Source organism: Hylobates moloch, unplaced genomic scaffold (assembly GCF_009828535.3).
Source record: "Hylobates moloch isolate HMO894 unplaced genomic scaffold, HMol_V3 SCAFFOLD_22, whole genome shotgun sequence".
NCBI lineage: Eukaryota > Metazoa > Chordata > Mammalia > Primates > Hylobatidae > Hylobates > Hylobates moloch.
Window position 1 is genome coordinate 45245297 of NW_026652297.1, and position 24786 is coordinate 45270082.

Consider the following 24786-nt stretch of genomic DNA (forward strand, 5'->3'; position numbering starts at 1 on the left):
AGTAATCCATTGCTTCCCCTCCTGCTTAGTTAGAAATGGAGGGTAGAATAGACGTTTAGACAAGAAGTTAATCTATTCCTTAATGGTGCAGCAATAGCAGAGCATCTCTTTGTTAAAGAGTAAGCTGGAATGAGTATATGGCCCCACAATGGCCCCTTCTCTTATTCCTAGTGAGCCCAGAGAGTACAATTTAAAATTGGATGGTGAGGATGATGAGGGTGGCGACTGGCTGTAGGAAGGGAATTACATATTTTATCTGTAGAGTAATAAGATGTCCAGACTGCTAGAGAGTGTTGCCTGGCAAATTATGTGGTAGTTAGGAAATGAACTCCTCCCTCCTTAAGGCATTAGTCTGTAATATCTCTGATAATTAGCATTTCATCCTTGGAAGGAAGGGGTTGTGTGTGTGTCCCAGGAGCAGGAGGCTGGCCTGAAGTTCAGGGAGAGAATTCAAACACTGGGGCTGGAATGGAGGTGGTCAGTGAGTGGAAAAGGACCACTGGAGAGAGGAGGGGCTTTCCCAATGGGTCCTCTCCTGCTAGGAAATCTAGTAGCCTTGAGGCTGTGCCCATTGACAATACTCTTGCTGAGGGTTTCAATACTGAAAGCCGAAGTGCTTTCAGTTTTCTCCATAGAGAAAAAAACAAAATAGTATGAATGCTTTTACTTCTGTCTGGAATACTATGGAAATGAAATGGACCTGGAGGGAAGGGGCAGGGTTGGCTTCCTGGCTCCCCGAGCTACCTACCTCCTCAGTCAAGCCTAGGAGACAGCATGGAAGCCAGGGAGATGGCATATACCAGGATCACCAGGAAGAGGTAAATCAGGGAGTTCCTGAAGGGTTCCTGCCCATTAAATGAGGAGTAGATTATGCAAGAGGAATGAGAGACCAAACTTGGTGCCTTTTTACAACATGCTAGAGGATATGTGTTAGTCTCACTTTTTAAAATTTGTGTACATTTGAGGGATACAAGTGCAGTTTTGTGACACAGATATATTGCAGAGTGGTGAAGTCTGGGCTATTAGCGTAACAAAGAACTAAAAATAGAACTGCCATGTGATCCAGAAATCCCACTAATGGGTATCTACCCAAAGGAAAAAAAAATCATTGTGTTAAAAAGATAACTTCACTCTTATGTTTACTGCAGCACTATTCACAATAGCAAAGATATTGAATCAATGTAAGTGTCCATCAATAGACGACTGGATAAAGAAAATGTAAATGCACACACACACACACACACACACACCACGGAATACTACTCAGCCGTAAAAAAGAATGAAATCAAGTCTTACCCTTTTTTAAAAAGGAAGATTATCAGGGTGAAAGTGGGTGCTTGAATTATACCATTTTTTTAACTACTTATGCATGACACACGTCAAAGCGTGTAATTTTTTAAAATTAGGAACAAGTTCAGAAGCCAGAGCTTAATTCTTAGTCTTAGAATCTGTGTATCTGTTCATATGTGCATTCTCTTTAGAATCTGTGCATCTCTTCCACCACTTCCAGTGAAAACTCCAGCCATGCCTGGCCTTTCTCCCTGAAGCTCTAACCGGTAGAAATGTCTAAAGAAAGTCTAGGGGCCCAGATACAGAGGCCAGCATCATCATACAAAATAACTGAGAACTAGTTTCCAGGGCAAAGAGTTGCCTTTAATGAATGAAAAACAGATTTATGGTATTTATTTACCCAACACATTTTTAAGGACCTATAATTGTGTTAGATGCTGTGGTAGATGAATATGACTCCATGTCCTGTTATCAAGGAGGCTGGCACCAGGAGAATTGGAGAAGTAGACAGAAAATAAGAGGAAGTATTATAGTCAAAGAACTAGAGTCTCATGTTGGACTCACATACTCCTAATTGTAAGATTAAAAAAAAATTAATGTAAATCAGGACTGTTTGTGTGGGTTTTCATCTTTAAGCCTTCTTAAAGGAAATGCTGGAATGCCCATCTGAATCGCTTCGTGTCTAATTCAGTCATACCAGAATCTGTCTTCCTGGCTCATCACTTCCTTGAGGTGAAGCTGCTGCTTTTTTTTTTTTTTTTTTTTTTTTTTGCTACAGAGTCTTGCTCTGTCACTCAGGCTGGAGTGCAGTGGTGCCATCATAGCTCACTATAGCCTGGAACTCCTTCGGTTCAAGCAATCCTTTCACCTCAACCTCCAGAGTAGCTAGGGTCACAGGCACATGCCACTACATCTGGATAATACTTTTTTATTGTATGTAGAGAGAGAATGTCTACAACCTGTTTTCCGGGCTGGCCTTGAACTCCTAGGCTCAAGCAATGCTCCTGCTTTGGCCTCCCAAAGTGCTGGGATTGTAGGAGTGAGCCACTGCACCAGCCTGAAACTCCTTCTGGCTTCCTCTACTGTCTGGGAGAAGTGAGAACCAGCCTTTGGGTCTCCTGGGTGCCTTGTACATTCTTCTTCTACAGAACATGGAATTATTGCACTTACTTGTTTTCATATTTGTCCGCCTCATGAGATGGCAAAACTTCTTTAAGGTCTAGGAAACTGTCTCATTGATAGGGAGGAGCCAGCACCTAGCACCACATTTACCACACTGGAGGACCTTCAAATGTGTACTGAATGAATGGAGCAGAGGGTTCGTTTGTGGGATTAGTAACTTGTATGACATAAAAGTCAAGAGGAGACAGGTAACACAGGGAGGTCTATGGCAACCCAACATTTTTCCAACTGACAGAAAGATGGCCAGGTAAAGAACCAGAGGTGACAACAATTTATAAACCAACTTGAGGGTTCAGTAGGGAAATATGTTAGTTTCACAATGGTAGTTTTAATATATATTCCTAGATTTCTGCTCTCCTGGGCAATCTCATTATCACATAGAAAAATAAAAAATAATAGAAGAGGAAAACCAATTCTTATACAATAATGTATCATGGGATATAGTTATGCCATAGTTGTAAAAGAGGGACCAGGCAATTTTAGGTACCTGACAATAGAGGGGCTGTGAGGCCCTGAAAAGTTAGGCAGCCTTTCATGCCAACAGTGCACACTTAGTGAGATACTTTACAAAAGGGGCCAGTTATTCACATAGTGCAATTCTAACTGCCACTAACACTAACTGCTCTAATGACACTGGTGGATACACAACTATGCAGAATTTTTTTTTTTTTTTGAGATGGAGTCTCACTCTGCCTCCCAGGCTGGAGTGCAGTGGCGCGATCTCAGCTCACTGCAACCTCTGCCTGCTGGGTTTCAGTGATTCTCCCACTTCAGCCTCCTGAGTAGCTGGGATTACAGGTGCACACCCTATGCCTGGCTAATTTTTTGTATTTTTAGTAGGGATGGGTTTTCACCATGTTGGCCAAGCTGGTCTCAAACTCCTGACCTGAAGTGATCTGTCCACCTTGGCCTTCCAAAGTGCTGGGATTACAGGCCTGAGCCACTGCCGCTCAGCCCACCATGCAGAATTTTAACTGCATATTCTTAGCCACCAAAATCCCAAATTAATGGCTCTTTGCAACTCTAAATTATATCATCTGCTATGATTTGAATGTGTTGGAAACTTAACCGCCAATGCAACAGTGTTGAGAGGTGGGACCTTTAAGAGGGCGGAGCCCTCATGAATAGATTAATGCTGTTATGGAGAGAGGGGATTTGTTATCAAGATAGTGGGATTGATGTAAAAGCAAGTTCAACCCTCACTTGCTCTCAGTCACCGTGTGATGCCCTCCACCATGTTATGACACAGCAAGAAAACCCTCACCAGATGCAACCCCTCAGTCTTGGACTTCCCAGCCTCTAGAACCATGAGCTGAATACATTTATGTTCATTATAAATTACCCAGGCTGTGGTGTTCTGTTACAGTAGCACAAAAAGAATTAAGACATCACTTTCATTAGAGTATCTTGCTGCATCCAGAGCAAGGTTGATATACAGCCCGGGGTAGAAACTCCATAAAGTTTGATTAATTGACCTCAATGAATATATTTAAAGTTTCTGGCTTAAAGATTATCTTTAAAATATGAGTTTCAAACTGGAGACAAAAATTCAGTCAGACTTTTTAAATGCAACGTTCATATTGCTGAAAGAAATAAAAAGAATGTTTGTGGAGTAATCTAAGGCTGCTCAGTCAAAACATTTTGCAAAGTTAAAAAGTTTTCAGAAGAATTCAATCAGGATGGAAAACCTCACTGACTCTGGCTAGAAATCTAATCCCCAAACACCTTTCTCTTTTGTTATAAAGATTTCTTTAATTTAATTCAGATGATTGTCCTCATTCTCTTTTGCTTAGGTGAAGGTAGAAAGCCTAAGAGGGAGACATGCACTTTCAGAATGGCAGTGAGGTGTTCGGTGAAACTCCTTATGGAGAAAACACACGTGTTAGCTAAGCTTCACTCAGGCATGCATCATAGTGCTACTGGCCTTGAGTTCAATGCTAATCAATCACTAGTACTTACATCCAGAAGGAGAGAGAGGAAATTCACTGATCTGTATGTGAGACCACTCCAGAAAATGCTAAAGAAACATGCATAGAGAGTAATGGAGCGATGGAAAAAAGTTGTCTAAATTTGTGAATTCCAGAGATAAGAATCGATAAAAAAGCATAGTGGGTAGCATTGTTGTGAGGCTAAAAAGCAAAGAAATTTACTATATATATATATGTATATTTACTATATATATATGCATATTCAATAAGGTGTCTCTAAACAGAAACACACACAAACCAAGGTTACATATGGATGGATTGACAAAAATATTGTGACCAGAGGCCTCCCAGACCTAATCCTGCATTTTACCTAGGAGCAGTGGCTCAGCATTTGCTAATTCAGTGTTGATGACAACTTTATAGAACATAACTACTGTGGAAAATGAGAATTGAATGTATTTCATTCAAGAGAAATAAAAATATATGTCCACATAAAAACTTTTACATGAGTTTTTGTAGCCACATCATTCATAATAGCCCCAAAGTGGAAACAGCCCAAATGTCTGCCAACTGCAGAGGGAGTAAATAAAATGTGGTATGTTCATACAAAGGTATGGTATTTGCAACCAAAGGAATAAAGTACTGATACAGGCTACAACATGGATGAATCTTGAAAACATTATGCTAAATAAAAGAAGCCAATCCATCACAAAAGACCACATAATGTATGACTCCGTTTACATGATATTTCCAGAATAGGAAAATCTATAAATACAGAGAGTGAATTAGTGATTGTCTAGGAATCAGATGGCAGTGGGGGAACAGGGAGGAGGGAGATGGGAGGGGAAATGAGGAGTGATTGCTAATGGGTAAAGAGTTTCCAGGGTTACTGTAGATCTGGCAGTCACACGGCTCTGTGAATATACCTAAAACCCTTGAATTTTATACTTTAAAAATAGGTGAGTTTTGTGACATATGAATTGTATCTCAATATTCTGTTCTAGAGAAAAAGTCTAAAAGATTCATTTAAATGATTTCAAAAGCCCAAAGATATGTTGAAACTTGAAGCTTAAGTTGTTGGTTTTTTTCTTTTCTAGGCATCCTCTACTTGTAGGTGAAACTCATTCAGGAAGCGAATAATAATGAGGAGTATTTTGTTCATGTTGGCTCCCGTGTAGTATATGGAATTTCTTTGAGCACTGGCTAGATATTCTACGATCCTGATCACTGGTGTTCATTTTGGCAAAAAACATTCTGTGGCTATAATGAAACTCCACTTGCAGCTGCTACTAAGCTACACCTGAAGGCAACAGTCATCTGATACCTTCTGCTAGACACAGAAATAACTGCACCTCTCAGCACATACCGTGTAGTAAGATAGAATGTCCAATAAATGCCACTATTTCCATTGTTATGCATGTTCTGGTTATATTCTGGTATTTAACTTTGGAGAAAAGCAGAATGCAGAAAATGATGTCTCTTCTCTCCCACTTTACTGGGATCAAAAGGCCTGGAAGTCACATTTCCTGATTGACTACAGGGTCCTGGGTAACGTTGTCTCCCACTGTTCTCTCTCATGCATCCCGTTCCACTCCATTTGGGTCAAGCTGTTCTCTCTCCTCCTGACCTGTTTAAGTCACATCCAGATATCAAGGTCCATTTTCTCCAACAGTTCTTTCAAGATGTCTGCAAACTTCATCCACATCTTCCCTCCTGACCTCTCCCAGTCCTTAACATCCTTGCCATACATTTTGATTTGGTCCTGCCCTTTAATTTCCTTATTAGCATTTTGTTTTTGTTTTAGAATTGTTTTTCTAAAAACATCTTAAAGGTAGCAAATTTATAAGAACTTTAGAAATTATCCTCCCATCATAGCCGGTGCCTGACACAGGTCTGGATTTATAAAACAGACTTGATAAACATGAACTAAATAGTTGAAGGACTTGACATGGCCATTCATTAACCATTTCTAACTTGGTCACTTAACTCTGTTTTCCACCTAATGTACTATCTCCCTTGCTTTCTTACCAATATGATTGCTTTGTCTCAGGAAAAGGCCAATTGGCATAAAGTGGCATTCATACACTGTACTGAAATGGATATAATTGGAATGACATGTTATTGTGTGAGTTTGTCCACATACAAAGGATGTGTCCTACGGCTAGAAGGTAGGTGATGTTCAGAGTCCCATGGGGAAGCTATAGTGTCTACAGGAAGGCTGGCATGAACTAGATAGATATATGCCCTGCTATTTGGATACAAACCACCCACTCTGTGGATGAAAACTCCCAATTTCCATAGTATTGGGGGAAATGGTAATTTTGATAATAAAGGAAAGAGAGAATGAAGATTTCTACTGAAGAGAAATGAAGAATTCTGTTTGCCTTTGGGATTTGGATGGCTTTAGTTTGTTTTTTCAGTCACTGAAGAAATATTTAAACAGATGGCCACAGTAGTTGCAAGACCCCAAAAGGCAGAAATTAGCCCGAGTTCCTGAGAGAGGACAACTATGTAAGTTAGATAAGCCCCACTAACCAAGAGAAGTGGCTAAGAAAATGCCACAAATGAATAGAGGGGCCGGAGAGAGCAAAGGTGGGATGAGAGGCAGGTGGGAAGATCACAGCACTTATTTCACAGTCTAGAATTAGATGACTTAGATATTTAAATGTGCTTATTTGCTATCTGTCTCTGACCACTATTCAATATTGTACACCCAGTATCTAGAGCAGCATTGTCCAATAGAAATACAGTACAAGCTGTAAATGAGGCCACATTTAAATATTCTAAATGATATATCTTTGAAAAAAAGAATCATGAAATTAATTTCAAAAAACATTTTTTCAAATTTATTTTTTAATTGACAGATAAAATTCTATGCATTTGAAGCACATATACATTGTGGAATGGTTAAATCTAGCTAATTAACATATGTATTGCCTCACATAGCAATAATTTTTGTGGCACGAGCACTTACCACCAACTCTCTTGGCATTTTTCAATAATATAATGTATCATCACTAGCAATAGTCACCATGCTGTACAACAGCTCTCTTAAACTTATTTCTTCTTTCCTTTCAGGATGTATTCAACATAAAAATCATTAATGAGGTATTTTATATTCTTTTTCTCATACTAAGACTTCCAAATCAAGTGTATATTTCACACTGATAGCACATCTCAATTCAGACTACCTGCATTTCAAGTGTTCAATAGCTCTTTTGAGTGAGTGGCTATTGCATTAGACCATGTAGCTCCAGAACTGAGTATTTATTTATTTATTTATTATTAGGTTTTTTTTTTTGAGACAGAGTCTCGCTCTGTCGCCCAGGTGACAGTGGTGTGATCTCGGCTCACTGCAACCTCTGCCTCCCAGGTTCAAGCGATTCTCCTGCCTCAGCCTCCCGAGTAGCTGGGACTACAGGCGTGTGCCACCATGTCCAACTAATTTTTTGTATTTTTTTAGTAGAGACGGGGTTTCACCGTGTTAGCAGGATGGTCTCGATCTCCTGATCCCATGATCCTCCCACTTCGGCCTCCCAAAGTGCTGGGATTACAGGCGTGAGCCATTGCGCCCGGCCAGAACTGAGTAATTATTAAATATCAGTTGAACTTAAAAATGAATGAATAAATGAGGTGTCAGTGGATAAATACATAAATAAATTCCCAATTTTAACAGGTCAAGAAAATGAAGCTCAGAGGGTTTAAATTCTTCAATATGTCACCTTTTCAGAAAGTGATGGAACTGATTTTTGAATTTTTGGCCAAATTCATGGACGCACTGCCATCTTAGGTCAGTCTTCTTGTCAAAAACTCTCAACCACGCTTTACTACCCCAAAATAAATTCCTTATCATGACATTTAAATTCCGCTAACGTCTAACACTCAACACACTTTTCTGGTCTCTTCCCCCACGGGTGCCTTTCAGACATAATATGCTCTAAGCAAATTGATTTTTTTCAAGGTTAGGAACACCAAGCAGCCTGCCAAGAAAATGGCTCAGAATCCCAGCACTAAAATCCTCTGCTCCTCATCTCCCGGCTGCCTGTTTTTGTTGGATGCTGCAGGTAAGTGAAGATTCAGTCCCACTGAAAGGTCTCACTTTCGAATCAGGTGGGAAGCACATGTCTCCCCCACCAGACTAAGCTCCTTCCGTATCTTTCTATCTCTGCCTTGGCACATAGTAACTTGAAAACTCATTGAATGATGAGTGTATGAAGAAAAACTAAACAGTTGATTGAACTCTCGCTCTCCTCCAGCTACGTTAAGGATATGCCTACCTGTCTTTGTTCACATGTTCATTCCGACTAGAAATGCCTCATCTCTCTATACGCAAGGGCCACTCAGATGCAATCTCCTTCATTAGGCTTGCCCAGGACATCCCATCACAAAGACAGCTGATGCTTCCCCACTCCCACAGAACTTCATTCAGGCCTGCCCTCCCCCACCCCACCCCCATCTGACAGCACTAAGCATATATCTTATTGTCTCTAATTGAAACTTAATTATTTGGGCTGAAAAGGTGTCATCTCTAAGCCCCAGCACAGTGTTTTATGTAACGTGGTATTAAAAAATAGAATATTAAGTTTAAAAAAGCAGATTCAGATTCAAAAGATACTTGATGAAGCTTTGGCTGTAAGTGTATTGGATGTCACTTACAATTATTAAACATGAAATTCCTCCTCTGTTACATGGGGATAAAACCTACCCTATCTGCCTATTCATAAAAAGATAAAAGAGTGCATTGTATGGAAACAAGCTTTGTAATCCAGAAAATACTATTCAAAAATATTTGTATGTAAGTCAAATATCTTTGTGTGTGAGTACGTATATGTGTGTATACATATATAATACATATATGTGTGTATATAAAGTGTGTGTATGTATGTGTGTATATGCATGTAATCAAATGGTTTAAAAGAATAGATGCATATTATCTCATTTCATTTACTTCATGAAATTTACTTATACTTGATGTTTTTTCACTTATTTAGTGGCGTATATGTTCAATACCATTCTTTTCCTATTATATGTCTTGAGGGTAGAAACCCTGCTTTGTTTATAGCTATATACTTGGTGTCTATAATAGGACCTGCCATAGACCATTTAGTAAATATCTGTTGATTGATGAAAACTACGTACATACAAAATAAAATGAGAGTTCTTGGAAAATGTTGGCAGCAGTGGTATCATTTTTTAAATCTCTCTAAATTCCCAAATAAAAATAGAACTAGAAAGGCAAATAAAAACCTCACAGACAATATTTATTACAAAACTAGGTGACAAGGTTGTTCTCATGAAGCTCAAAACATAAGTGAATGGAAATAAACCAGTAATAGCACAAAATCTGCATGCTATCAGCATCTGTGCAGGGAAATAGAGTGAGGCAATGAGAGCTCTGCTGGACCTGGAGCCGGAGGAACCCTCAATAGCAGCAGGTATTCACAGAAAGCCTGGCATCCCTGTGTGAGAACGGCAGCTGGCATCAGGAGCACATGTCCCATCCCCACAACAGATTATAAGAGAGGTCTGTGGAGAGCCTGGAGGGGCAGACACAGCCTAGACCTGGAATTTTTCCATACAACCCACCAGAACTTTTTTCAGGCCACAGCTTCATACTGAGGAGAAACTGCTGAGAGTAGAATTAAAACTGAGGACAAAAATGATGGAGACAAAACAAAGAGAAGGTTCAGACAAATGTGGGGGAAACTGGAGCTAATACACTTCAGTAAACAAACCATTCTGTTCTTAAACACTAGACTACCCTACGCACACACACATACTCTCTCTCTCTCTCTCTCTCTCTCTCAGAGAAGCTCTGTTAAGTTAGGAAAGCAATCTCGATTTTTTTTTTTTTTTTTGAAAGTGGGTCTTGCTCTGTCACCCATGCTGGAGGGCAGTGAGTGGCGCAATCTCGGCTCACTGCAACCTCCGCCACCCAGGTTTAAGTGATTCTTCTGCCTCAGCGTCCCGAGTAGCTGGGATCACAGGTGCCCACCACCACGCCGGCTAATTTTTGTATTTTTAGTAGAGATGGGCTTTCACCGTGTTGGCCAGGCTGGTCTCGAGCTCTCGACCTCAGGTAATCCACCCACTTCGGCCTCCCAAAGTGCTGGGATTACAGGCATAATCCCAGCAAACAAACCAAAACAAAACAAACTATAAATTGAGAAAACTCTCCTACAATTAAAATTAAAGGAAGTATATGCAATCATCCTTCAGTGTCCATGGGGAATTGGTTCCAGGACCCCTACAGTTGTCAAAGTCTGCAAATGCTCAAGTCCTTGAAAGAAAATGTCACTGTTTGCATATAACCTACACGCATCCTCTTGTAGACTTTAAACCATCCCTTCATTACTTATAGTGCCTAAGAGAATATAAATGCTACGCTAATAGTTATACTGTATCTTTTATTTGTATCATTTTTATTTCGTTTTATCAAATATTTTTGACCTGCAGTTGGTTGAATCCATGAATGTGGAGCCCACGAATATGGAGGGCCAACTGTATTTGAAAGAGCCTCATGTATACCCCTAAATCTCAACCCAAAGCAATCAACACAAAAAAATTTTTCAGTAAAATTACTAAACCGTATAGAAAGATATTTTTAAATTACCTGAGCCTTTAAGAAAAAGACGGAAGGAAAACAAAATTAGATTATCATCAGACATTTCAACTGCAATGTTTTATTTCAAACACAAACGATGTAACATATTTTAGATTTGCAAAATAATGTGTGACAAATTTTGTATATCCAGCAAAGCTGACATATAAGTATAAAGGCCCCAATGAGGAAACAGGCCAGAACTCAGGGAAGCTTATTCTCATGAGCTGTCTCTGATGTGCCTACTAGAATGTAAGATTGATTTTAATAACCAAAATGACTGTGGAGACATTGATATAAGAATTGGTAGTAGTTGAGCCGGGCGTGGTGGCTCATGCCTGTAATCTCAGCACTCTGGGAGGCTGAGGCTGGCAGATCACGAGGTCAGGAGTTTGAGACCAGTCTGGCCGACATAGTGAAACTTTGTCTCTACTAAAAATACAAAAAATTAGCCGGGTGTGGTGGTGCTCGCCTGTAATCTCAGCTACTGGGAAGGCTGAGGCAGGAGAATCTCGTGAACCCCAGAGGTAGAGGTGGCAGTGAGCCGAAATCGTTCCATTGCACTCCAGCCTGGGCAACAGTGTGAGACTCAGTCTCAAAAAAAAAAAAAAAAAAAGAAAAAAAACTGGTGGTAGTCTGAGATATATACATATAGATATATAAATAGATATAATTAAGATAAATAGAACCAATAGGGATAAAGTACAGTGTATAATGGCTATAAACTCAGATACCACAGATACAGCATATTTAAAGATGGGGAGACACTGGGGAGAATATGTGCTGCAATAAAGAGATTTAATTTCTCAGTTAATTATACTGGTGTTGCAGCATCACTATTGTTATTCATGGGATATGTGCAATATTATTGGATAAAGTATATCAATAATTATGGAATATTCTAATTCATCGTTTCCTGAGTCTTTGTGAACCAACATACTCAGTGTAGAAAGAGTGAGCAGATGGAATACAGGAGAGTATCAAACCCTATAATTGTGATTTGAATTGGAAGCGTTAGTATAAACCCTTGAGATATCATATAAACATATATACTTCTTAATTCTAACCAGTGAAGAGGCCTTAAAAACAATGACAAACTCTACAAAACCTCCCTAGCACTCAAAAATCCTAGCAATCTTGAAGCGCCATTGCCACAAAAAGAAACCCAGCCTTTTGTGGCAGGGCGGGGGGAAAGACTAATTCTAGGAAGTGTGCCACATGATCCTGGAATATCTTGCCATGCTAGACAACAAGAAAGCTAGGAATGACTACTACAGTCACGACACAAGGACTCAAAGGCAACCTTGAAGCAAATGAGACAATTGGATCTTTAAAAGGATCGAGACTTTTCTTTTTCTTTTTTTTTTTGATTCAGAGTCTCACTCTGCCACCAGGCTGGAGTGCAGTGGCGCGATCTTGGCTCACTGCAACCTCCACCTCCCAGGTTCAAGCGATTCTTCTGCCTCAGCCTCCTGAGTAGCTGGGACTATAGGCACGTACCACCATGCCCAGATAAATTTTTTTTTTGTATTTTTAGTAGAGACAGGGTTTCACCATGTTGGCTAGGATGGTCTCGATCTCTTGACCTCACGATCCACACACTATGGCCACCCAAAGTACTGGGATTACAGGCATGAGCCACCGTGTGCGGCCAAGACTTTTCAAATAGCTCCAAATACATGAATTCATACTAACATTTCCTAAAAACCTGTTTGTTCACCTTTGTAGACTGATAGGGAACCAGTTATTTAATTAGACACTTGATAAAAGAAAAGAATGAAGCATTTTTTCTGCTTTTCCTAAAAGAATTGTAGCACAGAGTATCAAACAATAAATGAGGAAAATCACTTGTTCTGAAATTATTCCAATTAATCAATGAAAAAAAAATAGAAGAAAACAGCTTTGCAACGTCCAGTGAATTAATGGATCTAGGCATTGGTCATCAACAGCTGCTAACATCACAAAAAGAGAGACAATCAGATATCATGCGCCTCTTAATGAAAGAACTCAACACCATTTATAGTCTTGCCGACTGTATCAATCCCAAATCCAATCAAGTCTCTGGATCCATCTGCCAATTTTCAGAGAACGGAAAGGACAGAGGAAAGTGTTGAATGGGGATCACAAGTACACAATCAGCAAAACCTATACTTTAGAAAACTCTTTACGTCAATTGCTCCCAGGTTCTTTTATAGGTAAATGGTAAAGAATGAAAGATGGAGAAGAAACCTGCGGACTAAAATAGATGTAAAAAGTATGTCAAGATTTTTAAAATTGGGCAAGATTAAACTATGCTCATTAGAGGGGTACATTAGTGATAAAATTATACAAAAACTCAGGAAAGTGATTCTGGAAAAGTCAGGAGAGTGGTTACTTCTGGTGGAAAAGAGAGGGTCAGCCTTGGGAGGAGACAATGGGAAAAGCTTCTGGAATGATTGGCAAATATCTATTTCACAACCTGGGTAGTGGTTATCATAGTGTTTACCTTAGGACTCATTAAGGGATACATCTGTTTTCTAAATTTTGTATATGGGTTTTATTTTCTAACAAAAGGTTTATAAAAGATGAATTCCAGTTTAAAATGTACCTGGTTAGCAGCCCTAGGTGTCTACCTAACTATAACTTTTAAATATTAACGAAGATAGAAAAGGACGAAGCGCACACTAAAAATTAATTTGATAGACCACCTGATGCCAGAATCTAAAGTGAATTTCTACCTGCTGTAAGGCATAAGGAGTTCAACTGAGATAAGCCATAAAACCCAAATCATAATAGGATTTCTCTCATAAGGCAGTCGTGAGAATTAAATGAGTTTATATGTGGAAAGTACTTAGAATGGTGCCTAACCTAGTGAGCAAAAACTATATTTAAGAATAAGCTACTGTTTTTATTAAAAGCCGACTGACCCAGGGTTGTGTCTCATAAAAGAGAAACCTCTGAAACAAAGATAAGACACGGAGGATATCTCCACTGTGTCCCCCAGACTCAGATTTGTACCAACAAAATCGCTGACCATTTATCCTGTACCATGGGCTTCTGTTGTTTCCGTTCTTTCTTTAGTACATGCTATCACGTCAATAAATAAAACACACATTGTTTTGCCATCTTTCTACATCCATTCTGTGATATCCCCGCCTACTTAGCAGTCAGGATGGGGAAGGCAGTTAGTACACTGCATGCTGGTGAATGCAGCTCCCCACCTTACATGCAGACAGGCTACATGGGCCAACAGGGAAGCTCCAGAAGCGCCATATCCTGAAATCATGGTTTTCACAGAAGGCCCTGTCTCCTAATGTTGGGAAACCAGGTAGCAAGGAGCAGGAAAAGATGGCACCTGGAGGAACAGAGCTTTGCTAGCTGAAGAACTTCCAGAAATTGGGAATTGCCCCAGGAGCAGTGCATATCAAATCGCATCTCATAATGGCACTAAAGAAAGGGACTAAAGAATTTGCCAATTGAATTAGCCAACAGCAGTAATTTCTTCCCATATGTATTTGCAAAACTGACGCAAGTTTGAACACTGGAGGTTGGGACAAAATGATTCTGAATTTCTTCTTCAAGAAAAATACGGATACTAAATAATTAAGATAATTTTGAAAATCAAAAATGAGAAGCGGTTGTAGTCTGAAATATGAAAAACGTGTTATAAAACTCTAATAATTTTTAAAGTGGGTTTCTGCTGCAGAAAGACACAAGTTAATAAAACAGTCAGAGCCAAAACAACGAAATAACACATTCAAATTAGTATGTAATAAAGGAAATGTCAAGTCAGGGAGGAAAAGGACATTATTCAATAAATGGAATTGAAGGACTGAATAACAATTTCGGGAAAATAATGAAACCATAAAGTCACTAGGAGAAATAAATAGAAATACTCATACAGTCTTAGGATGAGTTTAACTTTTTAAGCATTACATTGAAAACAGTTCAAAACATAAAATATATGCACATCCTATTTCATATAAATGTTCTATATATCAAGAAATAACACGAAGTCAAGATCAAGGTAAGGTAATGGTAGAAAAAAAAACAACATGAAGGTATTTAAAAGCAAATGGCAAAAAAATATTAACCATACATATTTTTAAATGCTTATCTATATAAAGAATACTTGCAAAGCGTTAAAAGAAAGCTAGTTAACCCCCCACCAGTTAAGCAAACAACATAAACTAAAAGTGGATAAAAAGAAATATACATATCCAGGCCAGGCGCAGTGGCTCCTGCCTGTAATCCCAGCACTTTGGGAGGCAGAGGCAGGTGGATCACTTGCAGTCAGGAGTTCGAGACCAGCCTGACCAATATGGTGAAACCTGGCATCTACTAAAAACACAAAAATTAGCCGGGTGTAGTGGCAGGTGCCTGTAATCCCAGCTACTTGAGAGGCTGAGGCAGGAGAATCGCTTGAACCCAGGAGGTGGAGGTTGCAGTGAGCCAAGATCCCACCACTGCACTCCAGCCTGGGCAACAAAAGTGAAACTCCATCTCAAAAACAAAACAAAAAAAAAAAAGAAAAAGAAAAAAATAAAAGAAAAGAAATATACATATCCAATTTTAAAAAACATCAAAAAGATCAATTTTACCAGTAACCTAAGGAACATAAAATTATTTAATGAGTTACCATATTTTACTCATAAAAATTGGAATATTTTTGAAAAATAATGTCTTATTGTCAAAGGTGCAAAGAAATCAGCATTAGAAATCACCGCTTAGAGAAACAGCCTTTTGGATAGTGATTTGAGAATGTAGATCAAACACCTTAAAGATACATTCTTCTTGACCCAGAAAGTTAATTTCTGGAAAGTTATTCTAGGAAAATTATCAGGATTTGAGCAAACACATACAAGGTTGATTGCTAAGGTGCCGATTATAACAGCAAAATAAGCAGAAACTTACAATACTGAAGTTAATGGAGTATAATATTTTAACAAACTGTTGTATATTCATTATTAATTTCATGTTTAATTAACTGTGGTATAGTCATATATTGATACAATGGGAAAAAGCTATTACGTGGAAACAGCTATTAAAAATCATGACACAGGGGGAGGAGCCAAGATGGCTGAACAGGAACAGCTCCGGTCTACAGCTCCCGGCATGAGCGATGCAGAAGATGGGTGATTTCTGCATTTCCAACTGAGGCTTAAAAAATGGCACACCAGGAGATTATATCCCGCACCTGGCTCGGAGGGTCCTATGCCCACGGAGTCTCTCTCATTGCTAGGACAGCAGTCTGAGATCAAACTGCAAGGTGGCAGTGAGGCTGGGGAAGGGGCGCCCATCATTGCCGAGTTAGTTGTTTGATTAGGTAAACAAAGCAGCAGGGAAGCTCAAATGGGTGGAGCCCACCACAGCTCAAGGAGGCCTGCCTGCCTCTGTAGGCTGCACCTCTGGGGGCAGGGCACAGACAAACAAAAAGACAGCAGTAACCTCTGCAGACTTAAATGTGCCTCTCTGACAGCTTTGAAGAGAGTAGTGGTTCTCCCAGCATGCAGCTTGAGATCTGAGAATGGGCAAATTGCCTCCTCAAGTGGGTCGCTGACCCCCAAGTAGCCTAACTGGGAGGTACCCCCCAGTAGGGGCGGACTGACACCTCACATGGCCGGGTACTCCTCTGAGACAAAACTTCCAGAGGAACGATCAGGCAGCAGCATTTGCGGTTCACCAATATCCTCTGTTCTGCAGCCACCGCTGCTGATACCCAGCCAAACAGGTCTGGAGTGGACCTCTAGCAAACTCCAACAGACCTGCAGCTGAGGGTCCTGTCTGTTAAGAGGAAAACACAAACAGAAAGGACATCCACGCCAAAAACCCATCTGTACATCACCATCATCAAAGACCAAAGGTAGATAAAACCACAAAGATGGAAAAAAAACAGAGCAGAAAAACTGGAAACTCTAAAAATCAGAGTGCCTGTCCTCCTCCAAAGGAACGCAGCTCCTCACCAGCAACGGAACAAAGCTGGATGGAGAATGGCTTTGACGAGTTGAGAGACGAAGGCTTCAGATGATCAAACTACTCCGAGCTACAGGAGGAAATTCGAACCAATAGCAAAGAAGTTAAAAGCTTTGAAAAAAAATTAGATGAATGGATAACTAGAATAAACAATGCAGAGAAGTCCTTAAAGGACCTGATGGAGCTGAAAACCAAGGCACGAGAACTACGTGACAAATGCAGAAGCCTCAGTAGCTGATGCGATCAACTGGAAGAAAGGGTATCAGTGATGGAAAATCAAATGAATGAAATGAACTGAGAAGAAAAGTTTAGAGAAAAAGGAATAAAAAGAAATGAACAAAGCCTCCAAGAAATACAGGACTATGTGAAAAGACCAAATCTACATCTGATTGGTGTACCTGAAAGTGATGGGGAGAATGGAACCAAGTTGGAAAACACTCTGCAGGATATTATCCAAGAGAACTTCCCCAATCTAGCAAGGCAGGCCAACATTCAAATTCAGGAAATACAGAGAATGCCACAAAGATACTCCTCGAGAAGAACAGCTCCAAGACACATAATTGTAAGATTCACCAAAGTTGAAATGAAGGAAAAAATCTTAAGGGCAGCCAGAGAGAAAGGTCGGATTACCCACAAAGGGAAGCCCATCAGACTAACAGCTGATCTCTCGGCAGAAACTCTACAAGCCAGGAGAGAGTGGGGGCCAATATTCAACATTCTTAAAGAAAAAGAATTTTGAACCCAGAATTTCATATCCAGCCAAACTAAGCTTCATAAGTGAAGGAGAAATAAAATCCTTTACAGACAAGCAAATGCTGAGAGATTTTGTCACCACCAGGACTGCCCTAAAAGAGCTCCTGAAGGAAGCACTAAACATGGAAAGGAACAACCGGTACTAGCCACTGCAAAAACATGCCAAATTGTAAAGACCATCAAAGCTAGGAAGAAACTGCATCAAATAACAAGCAAAATAACCAGGTAACATCATAATGACAGGATCAAATTCACACATAACAATATTAACCTTAAATGTAAATGGACTAAATGCTCCAATTAAAAGACACAGACTGACAAATTGGATAAAGAGTCAAGACCCATCAGTGCACTGTATTCAGGAAACCCATCTCATGTGTAGAGACACACATAGGCTCAAAATAAAGGGATGGAGGAAGATCTATCAAGCAAATGGAAAATAATAAAAGGCAGGGGTTGCAATCCTAGTCTCGGATAAAACAGACTTTAAACCAACAAAGATCAAAAGAGACAAAGAAAGCCATTACATAATGGTAAAGGGATAAATTCAACAAGAAGAGCTAACTATCCTAAATATATATGCACCCAATACAGGAGCACCCAGATTCATAAAGCAAGTCCTTAGTGACTTACAAAGAGACTTAGACTCCCACACAATAATAATGGGAGACTTAAACACCCCACTGTCAACATTAAACAGATCAACGATACAGAAAGTTAACAAGGATACCCAGGAATTGAACTCAGCTCTGCACCAAGTGGACCTAATAGACATCTACAGAACTCTCCACCCCAAATCAACAGAATATACATTCTTTTCAGCACCACATCACACCTTCTCCAAAATTGACCACATAGTTGGAAGTAAAGCACTCCTTAGCAAATGTAAAAGAACAGAAATTATAACAAACTGTCTCGCAGACCACAGTGCAATCAAACTAGAACTCAGGATTAAGAAACTCACTCAAAACCGCTCAACTACACGGAAACTGAGCAACCTGCTCCTGAATGACTACTGGGTACATAACGAAATGAAGGCAGAAATAAAGATGTTCTTTGAAACCAACGAGAACAAAGACACAACATACCAGAATCTCTGGGACACATTCAAAGCAGTGTGTAGAGGGAAATTTATAGCACTAAATGCCCACAAGAGAAAATGGGAAAGATCTAAAATTGACACCCTAACATCACAATTAAAAGAACTAGAAAAGCAAGAGCAAACACATTCAAAAGCTAGCAGAAGGCAAGAAATAACTAAGAGCAGAGCAGAACTGAAGGAAATAGAGACACAAAAAACCCTTCAAAAAATTAATGAATCCAGGAGCTGGTTTTTTGAAAAGATGAACAAAACTGATAGACCGCTAGCAAGACTAATAAAGAAGAAAACAGAGAAGAATCAAATAGATGCAATAAATGATAAAGGGGATATCACCACTGATCCCACAGAAATACAAACTACCATCAGAGAACACTATAAACACCTCTACGCAAATAAACTAGAAAATCTAGAAGAAATGGATAAATTCCTTGACACATACATCCTCCCAAGGCTAAACTAGGAAGAAGTTGAATCTCTGAATAGACCAATAACAGGATCTGAAATTGAGGCAATAATCAATAGCTTACCAACCAAAAAAAGCCCAGGACCTGATGGATTCACAGCCGAATTCTACCAGAGTTACAAAGAGGAGCTGGTACCATTCCTTCTGAAACTATTTCAATCAATAGAAAAAGAGGGAATCCTCCCTAACTTATTTTATTAGGCCAGCATCATCCTGATTCCAAAGCCTGGCAGAGACACAACCAAAAAAGAGAATTTTAGACCAATATCCTTGATGAATATCGATGCAAAAATCCTCAATAAAATACTGGAAAACTGAATCCAGCAGCACATCAAAAAGCATATCCACCATGATCAAGTGGGTTTCATCCCTGGGATGCAAGACTGGTTCAACATATGCAAATCAATAAATGTAATCCAGCATATAAACAGAACCAAAGACAAAAACCACATGATTATCTCAATAGATGCAGAAAAGGCCTTTGACAAAATTCAACAACGCTTCATGCTAAAAACTCTCAATAAATTAGATATTAATGGGATGTATCTCAAAATAATAAGAGCTGTCTATGACAAACCCACAGCCAATATCATACTGAATGGGCAAAAACTGGAAGCATTCCCTTTGAAAACTGGCACAAGACAGGGATGCCCTCTCTCACTACTCCTATTCAACATGTGTTGGAAGTTCTGGCCAGGGCAATCAGGTAGGAGAAGGAAATAAAGGTTATTCAATTAGGAAAAGAGGAAGTCAAATTGTACCTGTTTGCAGATGACATGATTGTATACCTAGAAAACCCCATCGTCTCAGCCCAAAATCTCTTCAAGCTGATAAGCAACTTCAGCAAAGTCTGAGGATACAAAATCAATGTACGAAAATCACAAGCATTACTATACACCAATAACAGACAAACAGAGAGCCAAATCATGAGTGAACTCCCATTCACAATTGCTTCAAAGAGAATAAAATACCTAGGAATCTAACTTACAAGGGATGTGAAGGACCTCTTCAAGTAGAACTACAAACAGCTGCTCAATGAAATAAAAGAGGATACAAACAAATGGAAGAATATTCCATGCTCATGGGTAGGAAGAATCAATATTGTGAAAATGGCCATACTGCCCAAGGTAATTTATAGGTTCAATGCCATCCCCATCAAGCTACCAATGACTTTCTTCACAGAATTGGAAAAAACTACTTTAAAGTTCATACGGAACCAAAAAAGAGCCCGCATCACCAAGTCGATCCTAAGCCAAAAGAACAAAGCTGGAGGCATCATGCTACCTGACTTCAAACTATACTACAAGGCTACAGTAACCAAAACAGCATGGTACTGGTACCAAAACAGAGATATAGACCAATGGAACAGAATAGAGCCCTCAGAAATAATGCCGCATATCTACAACTATCTGATCTTTGACAAACCCAACAAAAACAAGCAATGGGGAAAGGATTCCCTATTTGATAAATGGTGCTGGGAAAACTGGCTAGCCACATGTAGAAAGCTGAAACTGGATCCCTTCCTTATGCCTTATACAAAAATTAATTCAAGATGGATTGAAGACTTACATGTTAGACCTCAAACCATAAAAACCCTAGAAGAAAACCTAGGCAGGCCGGGCACAGTGGCTCACGCTTGTAATCCCAGCACTTTGGGAGGCCCAGGCGGGCAGATCACGAGGTCAGGAGATCGAGACCACAGTGAAACACCGTCTCTACTAAAAATACAAAAAATTAGCCAGGCGTGGTGGCAGGCGCCTGTAGTCCCAGCTACTCGGAGAGGCTGAGGCAGGAGAATGGTGTGAACCCGGGAGGCGGAGCTTGCAGTGAGCCGAGATTGCGCCACTGCACTCCAGCCTGGGTGACAGAGAGAGACTCCATCTCAAAAAAAAAAAAAAAAAAAGAAAACCTAGGCAATACCATTCAGGACATAGGCGTGGGCAAGGACTTCATGTCTAAAACACCAAAAGCAATGGCAACAAAAGCCAAAATTGACAAATGGGATCTAATTAAACTAAAGAGCTTCTGCACAGCAAAAGAAACTACCATCGGAGTGAACAGGCAACCTACAGAATGGGAGAAAATTTTTGCAACCTACACATCTGACAAAGGGCTAATATCCAGAATCTACAATGAACTCAAACAAATTTACAAGAAAAAAACAAACAACCCCATCAAAAAGTGGGCAAAGGACATGAACAGACACTTCTCAAAAGAAGACATTTATGCAGCCAAAAAACACGTGAAAAAATGCTCATCATCACTGGCCATCAGAGAAATGCAAATCACAACCACATTGAGATACCATCTCACACCAGTTAGAATGGCGATCATTAAAAAGTCAGGAAACAACAGGTGCTGGAGAGGATGTGGAGAAATAGGAACACTTTTACACTGTTGGTGGGACTGTAAACTAATTCAACCATTGTGGAAGTCAGTGTGGCGATTCCTCAGGGATCTAGAACTAGAAATACCTTTTGACCCAGCTATCCATTACTGGGTATATACCCAAAGTATTATAAATCATGCTGCTATAAAGACACATGCACATGTATGTTTATAGTGGCACTATTCACAATAGCAAAGACTTGGAACCTACCTAAATGTCCAACAATGATAGACTGGATTAAGAAAACGTGGCACATATACACCATGGAATACTATGCAGCCATAAAAAATGATGAGTTCATGTCATTTGTAGGGACATGGATGAAACTGGAAACCATCATTCTTAGCAAACTATCACAAGGACAAAAAACCAAACACTGCATGTTCTCACTCATAGGTGGGAATTGAACAATGAGAACACATGAACACAGGAAGGGGAACATCACACACGGGACTGTTGTGGGGTGGGGGGAGGGGGGAGGAATAGCATTAGGAGATATACCTAATGCTAAATGACGAGTTAATGGGTGCAGGAAATCAACATGGCACATGTATACATATGTAACAAACCTGCACATTGTGCACAGGTACCCTAAAACTTAAAGTATAATAATAATAAAATTTAAAAAACATGATAAAGAAAAATATGCCATGGAATATGGAATATAATTTATGATGTATTGTTGAGCTCATTCATTTGACATCTTAAAGCAGCTTTTTATGGGGTGTCAACCCTCCACCAGGCACTGTCCTGGGGACAGTGCAGAAAGCAATCCAGTGATGCCTTTTGTCATGGAGTTTATATTCTAGCTGGAGAAGCTGACCATAGTTAAGACAAGTAAGTAAAATGTAGAATACATATTATGTTAGTTAGTCATGCTTTCTAAGGAGGAAAGAAGTGAAATAAGTTTACAGGAAGAAGTGTGTGAAATAGGCTGGGCGCAGTGGCTCACACCTGTAATCCCAGCACTTTGGGAGGCCAAGGCGGGCGGATCACGAGGTCAGGATATCGAGACCATCCTGGCCAATGTGGTGAAACCCCATCTCTACTAAAAATACAAAAATTAGCCAGAAGTGGTGGCACAAGCCTGTAATCCCAGCTACTCGGGAGGCTGAGGGAGGAGAATGGCTTGAACTCAGGAGGCGGAGGTTGCAGTGAGCCGAGATCGCTCCACCGCACTCCAGCCTGGCAACAGAGGGAGACTCCGTCTTAAAAAAAAAAGTGCGTGAAATGTTAAAGGGGTTCAAGAAGACTCGCTATGGAAGGGAGTTTTGAATAAAGGCCGGAAAGAAATGAGGAACTGGGGAACAGCATTCAAAGTAGAAGGAACAGTGAGTAGAGAGGCCTTGAGCATGAGGTGAGCAGCGTGTGCACAGATTAGCAAAGGAAACCAGCCACACGGGAGCAGAGGGAGTAAGAGGCGATGAGCTCAGGCAGTGAAGGGGAAATGATGACTACCAAACAGGGCCTTGTAGCTGATTATAAAGACACAGCTGGTACCCAGAGTGAGAGGCAAAGCCATAGAGAGGCAACAACAGCCATGATCTACATAGTACCCAGAAAGATTTGCACATGTGTGAAAGAGCAAGAGTAAAAACAAAACCTGAAAGGCAAGCCTCTACATATTAAAAAGGTGATATATATATATATATCTGATTATGCAAAATTATTTTTTTCTTTGTCCTTTATGAATTGTCTAAACATTCCACAGTAGGTGATGCTTTTTTACTTTTAAAAAAGAAATCAAATTTTGAAAAATAATTATTTAGAGTAAGTAAACCCCTCATCCCACAATTTTATAGGGTTAACAAATAAAAGGGGAGAGAGAATGTATGCTTTATGAGATAAGATCTCCTTTCGCTCTTTGGGAGGAAGCCCAGACATGCATGGGACAGATCTACAGGGATGTCTCTAGTTGGCACTGCCACCAGCGTGACCCATCTCACTAATCTGGGTCCCTTCATTCGGCAGGTTCCCCTGTGGATCCATTTACATGCCACGTGGACTTCCAAACAAGCTGCAACCCTGACAACAGCCAGGCCCTCCAAGTCACGGAGAAAAACTGCTAAGGCATCAAGATGAATCTTTTCTGCCCAAGCCTACAAGCGCCTGTGGTTTTATAACTTTATCACCCCAAGTACTACCTCAGGTCCTCAGTTCTGTAGAGAAGCCAATCAGAGACAGACACTTGTCCTCCAATTTCCGCTGCTATCTTTTTTTTTTTTTGTTGTTGTTGTTGAGACGGAGTCTTGCTCTGTTGCCCAGGCTGGAGTGCAGTGGCGCGATCTCGGCTCACTGCAAGCTCCGCCTCCTGGGTTCACGCCATTCTCCTGCCTCAGCCTCCCAAGTAGCTGGGACTACAGGCGCCTGCCACCACGCCCGGTTAATTTTTTGCATTTTTAGTAGAGATGGGGTTTCACCGTGTTAGCCAGGATGGTCTCGATCTCCTGACCTCGTGATCCGCCCGCCTCAGCCTCCCAAAGTGCTGGGATTACAGGCGTGAGCCACCGCGCCAGGCTTTCCGCTGCTATCTTTATCACTCAGCACAGAGGAAAAGAAAAGGATGAGATCTAAAGAAAAGATTAACTTTAATGGACGGCTTTATAGGGGAAAAGATTTCAAATCTCAACTGGATTCACGATACTCAGAAAAGAAAGTCTGGATTCTCAAAACGTGGTACCCAGATTTGCAGCCTCAGTGTCACCTGAGAGCTTGCTGGAAATGCAAATGCCCAGGGCCCCTCGCCAGACCTGCTGCATCAGAAATATGGGAAGGGGATCAAGCCCTCCAAGAGAGTCAGCCCCATGCTACAGAATGCCACAAATCCACTACAAGAGGTGTTTCCTTGGACTCTCCCTCCCTTTACTTAAGAGAGAGTCAGTTTGGGCCAGGCGCAGTGGCTCATGCCTGTAATCCCAGCACTTTGGGAGGCCGAGGCGGGCAGATCCCCTGAGGTCAGGAGTATGAGCCTAGCCTGGCCAAGATGGCGAAACCCCATCTCTACTAAAAATACAAAAATTATCTGGGCGTGGTGGTGCATGCCTGTAATCCTAGCTACTCAGGAGGCTGAGGCAGGAGAATCGCTTGAACCTGGGAGGTGGAGTTTGTGGTGAACTGAGATCGCAC

General features: G+C 40.4%; 1 protein-coding gene across 3 annotated transcripts in view; it reads right to left on the bottom strand.

Moving 5' to 3' along the window:
* Positions 1-24786, bottom strand: part of ZMAT4 (zinc finger matrin-type 4) — a 365512-nt gene that overhangs the window by 157337 nt on the left and 183389 nt on the right. The gene's annotated exons all lie outside the window — the stretch shown is intronic.